We start from the raw sequence: 14,306 nt of genomic DNA on the forward strand, positions 1-14,306 counted from the left end.
GGTGAAGTAGGACTGGATAGATCGCGGAAATGAGTCTAGATGCTTATCCTGCAGCAGTGGGAAGTCGTGGGTGGGCTGTCAGCAGGGACGTGAAAATGATCTAATTCACAGGGATGGACTAAGGGAGATTCGTTAGATAGAAGGCTGTCTGATCCAGGCTGAGGTTCTGGGCCGAAACTCCATCTGTGACCGTGGAAACTGGGAAAATGACCAGAATTCAGGGTATATTTTGGAGGTTGAGCCAATAGGACTTAATGAAAGATTGATTGTGGGGTGAGCAAAAAGAAGTATGCAATTTAGATTCTAGGTTCTTAGCCTGAGCTGCCGAGTAGAGGGTGGTACCATACACTGAGACCAGGAGGACTGGGCTTGTGGTGGGGCGGGGCAGCAGCGGAGAATTGGAGAGGAAAAGCAAGAGTTCCATTTTGCTAAATGTGAGATGGAAAAATTCAAGTGGAAATGTTCAAGAGGCAGGAGTTTGGGGGGAAATCACGAGCCTGAAGATCTAACTTTGGCAATCGTCCGCACATAGAAGGTCCAAGTCTGAACAGGAGCACCTAGGAGGAGAGTACAGGCCAAGAAGGGGACTGAGGAAAAGTCTCGGAATATACGGAGAATTTCAAGTTCCATTTTAGTACGAGGAAACTGAGGCTCAGAAAAGCTAAGCAAATTGCCCAAGGCACAAGGTATGATAAAGCCCGTCTCATTTCAGACTCTGTGTGCGTAGCCACGCCCCTTTAATACCTGCTGTTTCTCAATTCTGCTACTTGGATGCCTTGTGACCTAAAGGGAATTATTTATCCTCTCGGTGGCCCTTTACCTCATCTGTAAGGGAAGGACAACCGTATACATACCACATAGGGCAGTGTGAGTATCAGATAAAATAATATAACAAAAGTGCTTAGAACAACGGTTGGCACACAGTGATGTTACCTCACATCATTCCATGAGCCACAGGCTAAGCACAAGCAGGCCTCAGAGGTGAGAACAGGTTCAAAGTTCCGAATCTGCATGGCCAGGGGAGCTGGCTCTGGGAGCCACTGCCAGGAGGATGTCAGGCTGGGTCTGAGGAGAGTAGGTCAGCCTCCTCCCTATTTTTCCGACAATAGGCCCAGTGAGCCGATGAACTTGGGTCCCCTCCCTGGTGCAAGTGAGCTGCATCACCTGGGGATCAGGTCAGTCACGGGGACTGGGAGGGCAGGCAGAGGTCACAGGGACTCCTGAGCCCCCAAAATGTACAGAAGTATATGCAGGACCCCTGCTTAAAACTCTTAGAATTTCCGGAGTGACAGGAATATTTTTGTCATTCATAGTGGGCCCCTTTGGAGGGTACCTGAGTTTATGCTAATGAGGTGACTTAGCTTGGGGCTGCTAGATTTCCTCAGGAGGAGGCTGGTCACCAGTAAGGCCCAGGGATCAGAATGCAGGAATTTTCAGGCTCACTCATGACCTGTGGGAAAGAGAAGGAGGTGGGTGTGAGTGACGGCAGATTAAACTCCGTATGGGCTCTTGAATGACAGGACTCTTGATGAGCTTCTGGTTGGTAAACATGTCTGTGTGCCGGGAGGGTGGCGCACCCTGGTTCCTGGGGACAGAAGCTCCCGTGCTCCAGACCCTTCCAGACATCACGCTATGGACCTCTTAGCTGGCTGTTCATTTATGTCCTTTATAATTAACTGGTAAATGTACGTAAATGTTTCTCTGAGTCCTTGAGCCGCTGGAGCAGATTAATCAAACCTGAAGAGGGCTTTGTGGGAACCCCCAATTTATAGCCAGTTAGGAGTACAGGGGACAAGCTGAACTAGCAGGTGACATCTAAAGAGGGGGCAGTCTTGTGGGAGGGAGCCTTTCACCTGTGGGAGCTGATGCTATCTCTGGGTAGTGTCAGAAACTGAGCTGAATTGTAGGCACCCACTCAGGGTCCGCCGAAAATCAGAGAATTGCTTGGTCGTGTGGGAAAACATGCATCAGAATCATGACTCAGGATTCCTCCAATTAGCACCTAGGCTCCAAAAAGCTGAGTCTGAAGGCAAGAGAAGAGAAAGATGGAGTGACTATTGAATGTATTTTATGCACGTGGGACAAACACTTGTGTTTTTGTGTGTAAGCACAGTGTCCCTTGCCCCCTGCTCTTGGTAATGACCGCCCTTCCTTCCTTGAAGTTCCTGTCCCATCCCTCATCCAGTGTCATTCATAGATTCCATGCCCCTGTCCTCAGTGGTTGCCTAAAGTGTAGATGCCTGATTCCAGACATACCGACCAGAAAAATGTCCTGTGGCTTTACAGATATTGGGAGGATCAACTTTCTTTCCTCAGGAGATGCTGAGTGACGATGACGTAAGCACGGAGCTGTCTGCCTACAGACCTCCCTTTGCCCATCAGCCCTTAGGAGAGAACGGAGCTGTCTGCCTACAGACCTCCCTTTGCCCATCAGCCCTTAGGAGAGAACAAAACCCATAAAGAGACAGCTTTTGCAGCTTTCTCCCTGGCTCGGGCGGGGGAGTCAATACATTCCCTCTGTTTGCTTAAGCTATTTGGAATTCTTCACAATCATAAAGGACTAATTCCTGTTATGTTCCACTCATGCTAAGTTTCACAGCCTTGGTTGAGACTCTCCTAAAGTAATTCAGTGTTGTCATTTACTTTCATGAATGATGAACCTAGAAGTTTGAAAGTTCTAGTCTGAGGCCTTATGGCATTAAACACACTGACTCGTGACTTAGAGTGTATGTGGTCTATTTTTAGTTTATCACCTGCCCTATAAACCTACCCTGAACTCTGGAGTCCTTGGGGGATCCCCATAAGAAAGGAGCCCTCTGCTCATGTGGGCAGAGTGTTTGGAGACAAGAGGATCCCTAACAGGCAATGCTTTGGTTAAGGACCTAGGACATCTCTAGACAAGGAGACTGGGGCAAAGGAGTCAGGTGACTCCGGATTGAAATCCTACTGGACAGAAACAAAGCAGCCTTTTGGACTTGGGTTTCTACAGTTCTTGCCTCAGTTAAAGGTCCAGGTGACTTATGGGTCCCTGAAAGATTTAGCAGATTTCCAGAATCTTCTGGTTTCCAGTCTTCCTGGAGAGAGTAGATCACTGGGTGATATTTTTGCTTCATTCATATGTATATATATGTGTGTGCTCATGTGTATCTGTGTATATATGTATGTACACACACACACACACACACACACACACACACATTCACACAGGCTCCATCCTCCCCCCATTTCTCCAGAAAGGAAGATTTAAAGAAATGGTGGAAAATATCAGAATTCCTTAAAACCTCTTGAGGAATCATCTGGATTTGGCCCCCTTTCCTCCTGCGAGATTTTCATCTCGAAGCTCTAAATTCTTTTCACAGCTCCTGAGTTGGTGAAAGCCACTTGAGAACAAGTCTTATATTGTCTTGCTTTCCTTTGGGAAGCAAGGTGGGAAGACTAAGGATTTGGAAGGAGTTGGAAGAATGAGGGAGGGGGGTTGGCAGGCCTAGGTTTTAAAAGCTCAAGAAAATGTAGCACTTGAAATTGTAGCCAGGAGAGAGGAGACCCAGGAGGCCCAGAACTAGAAGCAAATGTGGGTTTTTGGTGTTATTCTTGTCTTCGCTAGGCCAATCACTCCTCCTCCTTGTTCTTGCTGCCTGGAGCTGAGTTTTTAAAGGGTAACTCTCTCCTTGCTGAAACAGAGCTTTTGTCTGCCTAGGGAATTCCTGAGCAAGAAGGAGGGAGTTGGGAGAGAGGTCGGAGTTTCTGCCTGGCCACCTCGCTGCCGCAGTGGGAGCCAGAGCCATAGCCAGAGCGGAGCAGGCTCAGGTGGACGGTGAGCCCTGTGGGGGAGTGGCCCTTTCTCCACCACTGTTTTGCTGGCGGCACAACCAGCCTCTTAGAAGATGCTAATGAGATTCTGGTAGGGAGCTCAAAATCATCTGTGGCAGATGGTAGAAGGTTAGGTTTTGATTTCTCTTGTTCCACTGTTGTTTTTCTCTAAAAATGTGTTAACCAATGTGCTGCTTTCTTGTGCTTGGCTTTGACAAAGCCACAAATTAATTTTTTACTCCTTTTTGTCCATCCTTCCTCTGATCATAAATATCTTTTTAGAAATGGAGGCAAATCATTGTTCAACTTTTTCCCTCTGCCTTTCCTCTGCAGTCTGTATTTTTTTTTTCTTTAATGCAGAAGAAATCATTTGAATTCTCTTTTAACCTACAAAGAAAATAGGCAGCAATGCTAGGAGTGCCCCTGGTAATGTGTAAATTTATTTTCTTATTGGCCAGTGCAAGTTTAGGTTATCATGTTTTGGTTAATTTATCCTCCCTCTGTGGACAGATAGAAAAGCCAAAAATACTATAGAAGCCAACAAATGGACCATTTATTGAATACCTTCTCGGCAGTCATGGTATTCATTCGCTACATTCCAGGCATCATGTTAAGCGACAGGTGACAATATTTTAGCCAGTCCTCCCATTCATCCCATAAGTAGGCATTGTCCTTATCTCCATTTTACAGATGAGGAGACTGAGACTTGGGGAAAGAAACTTGTCCCACATGGGATGGCCAGAAAGTGGCAGAACTGGAATTCAAAGCCAGGGAGCCCCACTCTGAAACCAATGCTCTTAGATGGTACCTTCCTCTGTTTTCCTTCATGAGTGTCAGCTGCATAAGTGCTGGTGGTCTCTAGGACTCAGGGGCACTTTTTCTGATTCCAAACCCTTGTTTGGACAACAGATAGCAAAAGCCTTATTTACAGCAAGAGAATCTGATACTAGTTATGAGGCATTGACTGAGCCTCAAAGATGGAGCAGACCCACCATTTTGCACATGAAGAAATTGGTATGATGTTTCAGTTACCTATTGTTATGTGAAAAACCACCCTAAAACTGAGCAGCTTAAGCCACAACACTATTTTATTGTGCCCGATTCCATGGGCCAGGACTTCGGGCAGAGCTCCACTGTGCTGTGTCAAGACTGTTCCGTGTGGTGTCAGCCTGGTCGACCAGATGCCCTCGGGGCCTCAAGGCTGGCTGCTGGCTCCCCACCCAGCAGTATAGCCTGGACACTACCTCATGACTCAGGCTCAGAGAACGCCAGGCTTTGGCCCAGAACCAGAACAGCATCCCTTCTGTCTCCTAACATTGGTCAAAGCCAGTCCCGGTGCCCACAAAGATTCAAGGGGGAAAGGAATTAACTCTACGTCTTGATGAAAGGAGCAGCACCTGTACCACTCATGGTGACTTGCCAGTGGCAGATATCCAAGGGTTAGAGAAATATCAGAGAAAACCTCACCCTGGCAGCTTTCCTGGAAGGGAAAAGTTTCCCTCTAGAATCTACGTTCTCTGTTGACTCTTTCAGCCCGAACAGGTAAATTTTGAAGGCATTTTAAAGGGAATGGGGGTGATGTCCCTCAGCTGTTCCCATGGGAGATGGTGTTCTGTGGGCCTGTGTGACCAGCTGAGTCCACTGCCCACATCACGCTTCAGTGGCACCTCCTGTAATCTGGGCCAGGCTGCGTGTTCTCTTTGCCAAGAGGGAATCCCCAGCTAAGGCAAGGTGATCGGGAGGTTTGCTCTCCCAAGGCCACAGAAGTGACGTGTCCAAAGATGTTGTAGAAGCTGCCAAGATGATTGGGGAGGAGAAAACCACCTCCATCAGCCCAGAATGATCAGCCCAGTGTGCCTCTCACAAAAACAGATGGCCAGCCTCACCAAGAAGAATTCAGTGAGAAAATAAAGGAATTTCTGGCCTTAACTAGCAGGACATTTGCACACATTTTATAAAGCTCATCCACTCAACTGAGTAAGGAGCAAACAAAAAATTCAAGGTCCAATGTAGAAATATGCACCCAGGAAGGAAAAATGAAGTAGATTATGACTAGATGAAGAATAATCCAAGCTTAGTGACTATTAGAGCCAGAGGGAACCCAAGAGACCCAACCCCATTTTATGCATGAAACAATGGAGGTCCAGGAGAGAACAGAAGTGAGGTGCCTGCCCCAGTTCCTGCAGCTCAGTTATTCTTGTATTGGTAACGAGCGCTTAGCAAGCACTGGTTAGGTGGCAGGCCTTTTGCTGGTGATGGAAGCTTGAGGCCGAGTGGGACACAGTTCTTGGCCTTCACAGAGCTGACTGTCTAGGAGAGGCTGTGAAAAGCAATGATCACAGAACAATGCAGGGAATACAGTGCCAGCAGTGCTCAGAGCGGACCGTAGGCGCCCCACTTCTCAGCTCCGGGCTCCTTGCCTGCTTGAAGCCTCTGGGCTCTGTAGAGAAGAAAGCTTGTTTTCAAAGATCCTGCCTACTGAGCTACCCATTGGAGCTACATCAGAGCCCGGTGCTTTAAAAGAAAGTGCAGTCTTTCAACATCCTGTGAGTTAAGAAGAGAACATCCTGCGTGTGCCTTGCATTCGGGCAGGTCCTAGGAAAGCATTCACGCATCTTGGGACAAGGACAATGTCACTGCACGGCCACCACCGCAAATCCCAAAGGAGGCCTGAAGCTTTCATCCAGAGCCTCTGACTTCCATACCCGTTTGCTGGGCTACCACAGGAGACATATTCGGGCTGGAGCCCACCACAAGCAAGCGTGGTGGGCCCTTTACCAAGTCATAAAGTTGGTTTAAAAAGGGTGTTTGGTCTAATGGGAACTCAAGAAGTTTGGGAGGGAACGGAAAGTCGCGGGTGGCTTCTACCTTCCACAGCCTTCAGCTTCCTCCCCTCGTTCCCCTTCTACCAGTGCTTCTCAAAGGTTGCTGCCCCTTAGAACCATCTGGGGAGCTTTGAAAACCCCTGTGTGATTTTTTTCTCCCTATGTGATGGAGGGAGGGGAGCACAGACCTGGGTGTAACTTTACTCTGCAAGCCTCAATTTACTCATCTATCCAATGAGGAAAAAAATCACAATACCCAACCACCTCAGAGGGCTTGCCATGTATCAGCCACTGATCAGAGGACTCTACAGGAATTCCTTGCTTTTTCTCATGACAATTCTTAGAGTAAGTGATTATAACTCCATTTTACAGATGAAGAAATGGAGGCTGAGAGCTTAAGTCAATGTGCCCAAGGTCACATGACTACTAGTAACAGGCTACAGCCTTGGGCAGCCTCTGGGGAAAGCCTGCACACTTCATTCTGCTACGCCATTTCTGAAGGGCAATGAGAAGGAGAAGGGAAGCTCCCCATGTATAATCATCTTCTCTCCTGGGTCTGTCCCCTTCCCGGTGTCTCTGTCTCCTGGGATCCTGACACTTGGTGGCCTCTGCTCTCTAGCCTCTGTGACTCTCACCAGCTGCTCAGGTCATTCTTCCTGCTACCCCCAGTGTCTCCAGCAGTTCCCCGGGGACTCAGGACTCCCAGGAACCCACTATCCCCTTCAGTGCTCCCATGGGGACTGTCAATGTACTCCATTCCTCTAAACCAACCCCCTCCCTCTGCTCCCCACCCATACTCCAGGACAGTTTGAGTTTTGGCTTCAGCCCAGCAGTCCTGCTAGAAGGGCAGAGAGCAAGGAAGAGAGAGCCTGGAAAACTTCTTCCTCTACTTGTCATTTCCTGGCTGATTCTGCCGTGATGGTCAATGGAGAGCTTGGCCATTCTCACAGAGCTGGTCTTCCCTGAGAGCTCACTGAGTGCCAGAAGCCTTCCAGACGTTATCTCTTGTCAAGCTTGCCAGAAACTGGCAAGGTAACCATCATACTCCCATTTCACACTTAAACACGGGGGTCCAATTTCCCCAAGCTAGAGAGAGGCAAAGGTGGGATTCCAGCCCCTGCCCACCTGCCCTGCAGCCCACATGGTCTCTATTACAACACAAGAGAAATGTAAAGGGACAAGGATTGTCTACGGAAGTGTCTTGTAGCCCCAGATGTACCCCCAGACCCGTGGCCTCAGCAACACCAGGGAACTGGTTAGAAATGGGGGCTCTCAGGCCCCGCCGCAGATCTACTGAATCGAAACCTGCATTTTAACAAGATCCTAGGTGATTTTGATGCCTATTAAAGTTTAAGAAGCCCTGGTCCGTAGGCCGCGGTCCGCAGCCCTGGCTGAGCACTGGAATCACCTGCGGGAACTTGGCAAACCGCTGGGGTCCCACACCCGGGGTTCGGATTGGGCATCACAGGGTTTTGTCCATTTGTTTTTAGCTCCCTAGGTGACTCTAAGGGGCAGCAACCTTTGAGAGCCACTGGCAGGAGGAAGGGGAAAGCCAGAGGCTGGGTCAAGTAGAAGCCACCAGCGACCTGCCATTGCCTCCCAAAGCAGGGCCACGCAGGGGGCGCGGAGAGACCAGCATCAGGGAGGCCGGGAGACCCGCTGCCCGGACAGTGACAATCTGGGTGCCTGCGGCTGGACAGACACTGGCTGCACAAAGACTCGGGGGTAGAGGAACTCCTCAGGAACCCCGACTCTCCGGACGCCTGGAAAAAGCTTCGGGTGAGTGAATTCGCGGGGTCCCCAGCCGCGCGGGGGGAGCGAGGCGCGGGGAGCAGCCTGCGCAGGCGCAGAGCCTTGAGGCGCGGGCCGGGGCGGTGGCTCCGCTCCTCTCCGGCTGGGAGGGGGCGACTCGGAGGGCGGGTACGGGGTGCGGCCGGGAGAGCCCGCAGGTCTCTGCGGAAAGCCCAGGCGGCCGGGCCACACAGCCGCCTGCCGAGGCGGTCTCCGGGGGTGGGGCGCGGCAGGCCGGCAGGTGCGGCGCGGCCCGGGGAGGGCGCGTTGGAGCGGCTCTTTGTTTCCCGTGCGGCACAGCCCCGGGCCCGGGCGCCAGCCTGCCGCAGCTGAGTCACCGCGGACTGCCGGCTGTGTGGCCACGCGGCCCCCTCCCGGAAGAACGCGTTCCTTTCCTGAAGCTGGCTTATCTTATGCGATGCCAGGGACTAAAGGCAGCGAAGGCGCTTCTCTTCTACAAAGCCCTTCACTCCCCGGGGTGCAAGTCCCAAGTCCGGAACCAAGGTCACCCCCCCTCACCCCCCGCACTCACACAGCCCTGAGCAGGAGCCTGCCCCTGAGGATGCCACTTCTAAGGGGGTCATGATCTGCTCAGCAGATCTGTAGCGTCATGGTTCAGAAAGGTTCCTCCATGTCTCCACACCTGCCTGGGATGTGGGGTCCAGGCTGAGTGCGTTGGCCTGGAGTCATCTGGAGGACTTGTGGGAAATACACCCTCCCCAGCCTTGTTCGCAGAGGATGAGATGAGTAGAACTGGGGTAAAGCACGGAATCTGCATTTTAATAAGTACCCTAAATGTTTCTGAAGCATGCGGTTGGTAGTCTGCACTTGAGAATCGCTGATTTTGTAGAAGTTCCCCTTAACATAGATATGTTAACCACAGATGGGTGTTGCTGAGTAATAAAGTTGAGTTTGCCTGGGGAGATACAACCCAGCGTGGGCTGGCAGAGGTGGGAGTCAAGCCAGGGTCACCAGGCCCCCAAGCTTGACTTTTTAAGCCCAGGTCAAATCCACCTTCAGGGATTCCCAGAGAGCTTCTCAACTCCTTTTCTGCTTTTATGGTCTTGAATGCCACCTGAAATAAAGTGTCAGCTGGCACTTTTACACCTCTGAGTTTGAACGGGAGGTCCATCTAGTTTGGTTTGTGGATTTGGGCATGCTGTAGCTTAAGCCTAATCAGCCACTCTGGGCATTAACCCCCAGAAGATTCTGTCATGTCTAGATAGAGGTCTCCTCAAATGGATTTTTAGATCATTTCTACATTGAAGGCTTATGGTCTATCACAAAAAGATGGAGAAAAAAAATTACTGAAAATTTGGTTTAGGAATAAATGTATTCCTTTGGTCGGCAAACATTATCCTGTTAACAGACCCAAATGAAAAAAAAAAAAAAAAGAATGAACAAATTCTATTTTCTACAATGAGGCAGATGACCTTGGCTCACATCTCAGCTTTCCCACTTATTAGCTGGTAACCTTGGGCAAGTTTCTGACTTCTGTGTGCCTCCAATTTCCTTATCTGAAAAATGTAGTTGTGCATATTTATTTTATACTTACTGCTTCTGGATAAAAGATTTGCAAGTGTTATCTTAAGTAATTTCCATTTTACAACTGAGGAAACTGAGGCTCAGAGAGGCTGGAAACCATGGTCGCCCCATCTGGATGTGAGCGTCTTCTCTCTCTCTTGACCACACCTGTTCATTACCTCCTGGCTCCCGACTGGCTGTCAGACAGTAACTGCGCATGCCCGCAGGAGCACACCATCATGGCTGACATTTTTCCTGAGCAGTTACTATGGGCCATAAACTAGTGTCAACACTTTACTTAAATGAATGAACTTCTTACCACCCTTCCACGAGATGGGAATTATCATCATCTCCCTGTCTCAGGGAGAAATTGAAACAGAGATAAGGAGGTCCCACTGCCAGCAAGGGGCAAGACCTGGACGCAGGGGCCGCCTTCGGGCTTCCAGGCCTGGGCACCAGATGGCTGGTCTGTGTTGTCCAGTTACCGGTATTACCGAAGACGGGAGGGGTCTCCCCACTCTCCTGACCCACCAACACAGCAATGCTGAGATTCTTCCTTCCCATCAGCACCCCGCTTGTGGGTGCAAAGTCTCCTTCTACCAGAAAGCTTGCCACTCTGCTGGGCCTTTGGAAAGTGGCGTTTATAGAGGATAGCTTAGAGGGGCTTTGGAAAAGACTTCAGTACATGCTAGCATCGAGTGCCCTGGTGACCTGCAGAGAGGCTTCAAGGGACGGACACTGAATGTGGCTCCCTGCCCAGGGGCTGGCTGTGTGCCAAATGCAGGAAAATGGTTTGCAGGCTCAGCCTCCCTGCCCCAGCTGGCCTCCCGCATGGCAGCCTGGCTCTGACGGTCTCATGTGTGGTCACTCTTCTCACACCGAATTTTGAGGCACGTGCTAGGACTATGGGCCTCACGGGCAATCCTGGTAAGGTCTCAGATGTAAACAATGATCATGTTATGGGAAACTGGAGAAAAGGTGATCCTTGTTATAAGGTGGCAAAGAGCTTGGAGGAGCTGTGGTCTGGCGTTTGTGAAAGGTGAACATTGTGAGCTTGAAATAGAATTTAGCTGAGGAGATCTCCAAGCAGAATGTTGAGAGAGCCCCTGGGTATCTCCTGAGTCCTTACAGTAAAATGCAAAAAGAGAGACATGAATTAAAGAAAGAACTCTTAAGCAAAATGGAACCAGAGCTTGGAGGTCTAGAAAAGGGTCAGTCCGCCATCATCGCAAGAAAATGAAAAAGCTTGCTCAGAATTGAGCACTACGGGTGTGGCTAAGCAACCTTTCGAGAACACAGCTGTGAGCACAGATCCAATCAGTTAGCTCAGTGGCAGTCAGGTAAGCGATGGGGTTACACCAGCAAAGGCACTGAGGGAAAAAGAGAAAGCAGGACAGAATGCAGGAGACACATCACACTTCCCATATGCTGCAGGACCAGAGCCTAGGGCTCTTTGGCTGCAGGGTGCACTGTCCTTCAAGGAAAAGGAAGAAGGACCCTCCAGGCCATTCAGAGATGACTGGGCCATCACCTTGCAGGAAGCCTCCCACCCCCACTTGGCACAGCCACAGAGGTGGGACCCCTGCCTCCATGGGTCTGAAAGGCAGGGCGTTGAACCAAAGAGGATTATTCTTGAGCTTTAAGATCTAGTGGCATTTGGGGCGCCTGGGTGGCTCAGTGGGTTAGGCCGCTGCCTTCGGCTCAGGTCATGATCTCAGGGTCCTGGGATCGAGTCCCACATCGGGCTCTCTGCTCAGCAGGGAGCCTGCTTCCCTCTCTCTCTCTCTGCCTGCCTCTCTACTTGTGATCTCTCTCTGTCAAGTCAATAAATAAAATCTTAAAAAAAAAAAAAAAAGATCTAGTGGCATTTGCCTTGTGAACTTCCCGGCTTGCTTGGGGTCCCATTACCCGCTCGTCCTTTCCTGCTTCTCACCTTCAGAACAGGAAGGCCTACCGTGTCTGTTCTACTGGTGTATAGTGGGAGTCCATAACCCACACGGTTTCAGAGGCTCACAGGTGAAGAGTATTGCCTCAGAGTCAATCGCATCTTGAGTTACCCGTATCAGTTTAGATGGTATGTCGGTGAGACTTTAGAGTTGTGGCTGGAATGAGGCAAGGCTGGTGAGCTGCTGGGGTAGGATGGATATGTTTTGCACATGAGAGGGACACAAATGCTGTGGACTGAACTGTGCCCCTCCCCCACGCCAAGTTCCTGTGTTGGAGCCTGAACCCCACCCCACTGTGATTTAGTATTTGGAGGTGGGGCCTTCGGGAGATAGTTAGGGTTAGGAGAGATCGTGTCCTCCTTCGAAGTGACCAGAGAGCTGACTCACTCTCCCTCTCTCTGCCACGTGAGACAATTCAAGTCTGCCATCCGTAAGGCAGAAAGAGGGTTCTCGCCAGCCACTGACCCTGCGGGCACCTTGAACTTGGGCTTCCAGCCTCCAGAACTGTAAGAAAAGAAGTCTCTGCTGTTGAAGTCCCCTAGTCTATGATATTTTGTTAGGGCAGCGCAGGGGAAACACTGCCTCTGGCCCACAAAATCTTGGGAAAGCTGTTTTTTCTGGCTGGCTCTTGGCCAACCAGCTCTAAAGGCAGCTCTTAATCCTTGCTTTTCAAACCTCCCTCCAAGGACATCCCACAAAGAATGCCCCGGTGCCCAGTGAGCTGGGAGAACACCTGTGGCTCAGAGCAGACCGTCTGCTTTCGCTTGGCATTCTGTGGCCAGAGCGCTCCACCGTGAAGGAGACCTGCCAATCCCAGACTCCAGCCGCTCCCTGCCCATTCCCAAAGTCCCTCCAGCTTCTGGACAGTGCTGTCCATAGGGAGAACTAATCTGAGTTTTACTTCTTGTGAATAAACTGAAAAAAAGGTCCAAATGTGGGCAGCAGCTGGGGAAGAGGAAGGGAGGTAACCAGTATTCACGAAGCCCGGAGGCTGGCACGTTGTAACTCTCAAAGAAAGTCCGTTAAACAGCTGAATGGAGGAGGTCCTTTGCCCTCCGCAACAACTTCGAGAAGTAAAGAGGAAAAAGATCCTTACCTCCCCTGATTCCATACCAAAAGCAGAGTATCCAAACTCAAGCCAAGGTTCTGTCACTAGCTGTGTGTCCCAGGGACACAGTTAAGGGAGCTTCTCAAAGCTTTTGTTTCTTCATTTGTAAAATAGGACTTTCTAATAATTCCTTTTTTGTAAGGCTATTCTGAAGAGCTGCTGACACAATAATAGAAACTATTTAATGAGGTACTTGAGGTTCAGAGAGGTTAAGTGATTGGAGGATCCCCACCACCCAGCCCTGGGCCAGGGGGCTGATGGTCTGGCGTTAGCTCACCTATGTGCACGCCGCTTCCCTGAGGTCACACTAGAGAAGGAAGGAACCTGGCCTGGCCCACTGTCCTGTCATCTGTGACCACAGAGTGATTAGGTTAGGACCTCGTACCTCTCAGGGAGGGAAGCACTCTCTACCCCATGACACGCGTGCGGCTCAGAGACCTTAGGTCACGAGCTACTTCCCAGGGTCCCTCGGTGCCAACACACTGTGGCCATTCCTCTCATGCAACCCCAGAATCCACGTGCCTGATCTCCCCTGTGCTTCCGTGCGGGGCAGCCCAGCAAGCAGGCTGGCATTACCTAATTGCTGGCCGGCCTCTTCCATCGCCTCATTTTTCCAAGCCACCTGACTCTCAAAGCCTCCACCTCAGCCAGACAAATGAGACGTGGGCCTTGTTCTGCCAGAGTGGCAGCAAAAGGAAGAGATCAGAAGCTGTCGCCCAGAGGGAGCAGCAGCGGGGGTGCACACAAAACACTGGGGGCAGCGGATGTCTTTAGCCGGCGACAAAGCCCAGGCCACTGCCCTACTTACAGCTGTGACTTCCCTTCTTGGGCTCTGCCTTCTGCTGTGAGGCACCTGGGGTCAGCATTCTGGGCTGTGGGACCTGATCTTGATCAGCTAGCCTCCCTAGGGAGATGAGCCCTTGTTAGAGCCAGCCCCTAGCATCCGAAAAGCCTCGCCTGCCTCCACCAGGCAGATGTTTCCAGGGTCAGGGAAGAAGAAAGCCATCAAAGGAATGTGCTCTGCTGCACGGCCTCAAAGAGGCAGGCACTGTGGTGCAGGTTACCCAGGTTGAAGGTAGCCTCGTGCCCCCTCTGGGCTCCAGCCTGAGGCTACAGCATCTGCCTCCGAAAGAAAAGTCACCCGGGAGGCCGAGGGTCATCCGGCCTCACCCTGTCCTTATCTTGGCCGATGGGTGGGGTGGACAGAGCAGCCATGTCCCAGGACCTGAGCATCTCCAGGGCGGAAGCCAGGCCCCCTGAACTTGGCATCCCCTGGTTCGCACAGACCAGAGCTGGGTACTG

The sequence above is a fragment of the Lontra canadensis genome, unplaced genomic scaffold (assembly GCF_010015895.1).
Source record: "Lontra canadensis isolate GAN:19392208 unplaced genomic scaffold, GSC_riverotter_1.0 scaffold15, whole genome shotgun sequence".
Lineage (NCBI taxonomy): Eukaryota > Metazoa > Chordata > Mammalia > Carnivora > Mustelidae > Lontra > Lontra canadensis.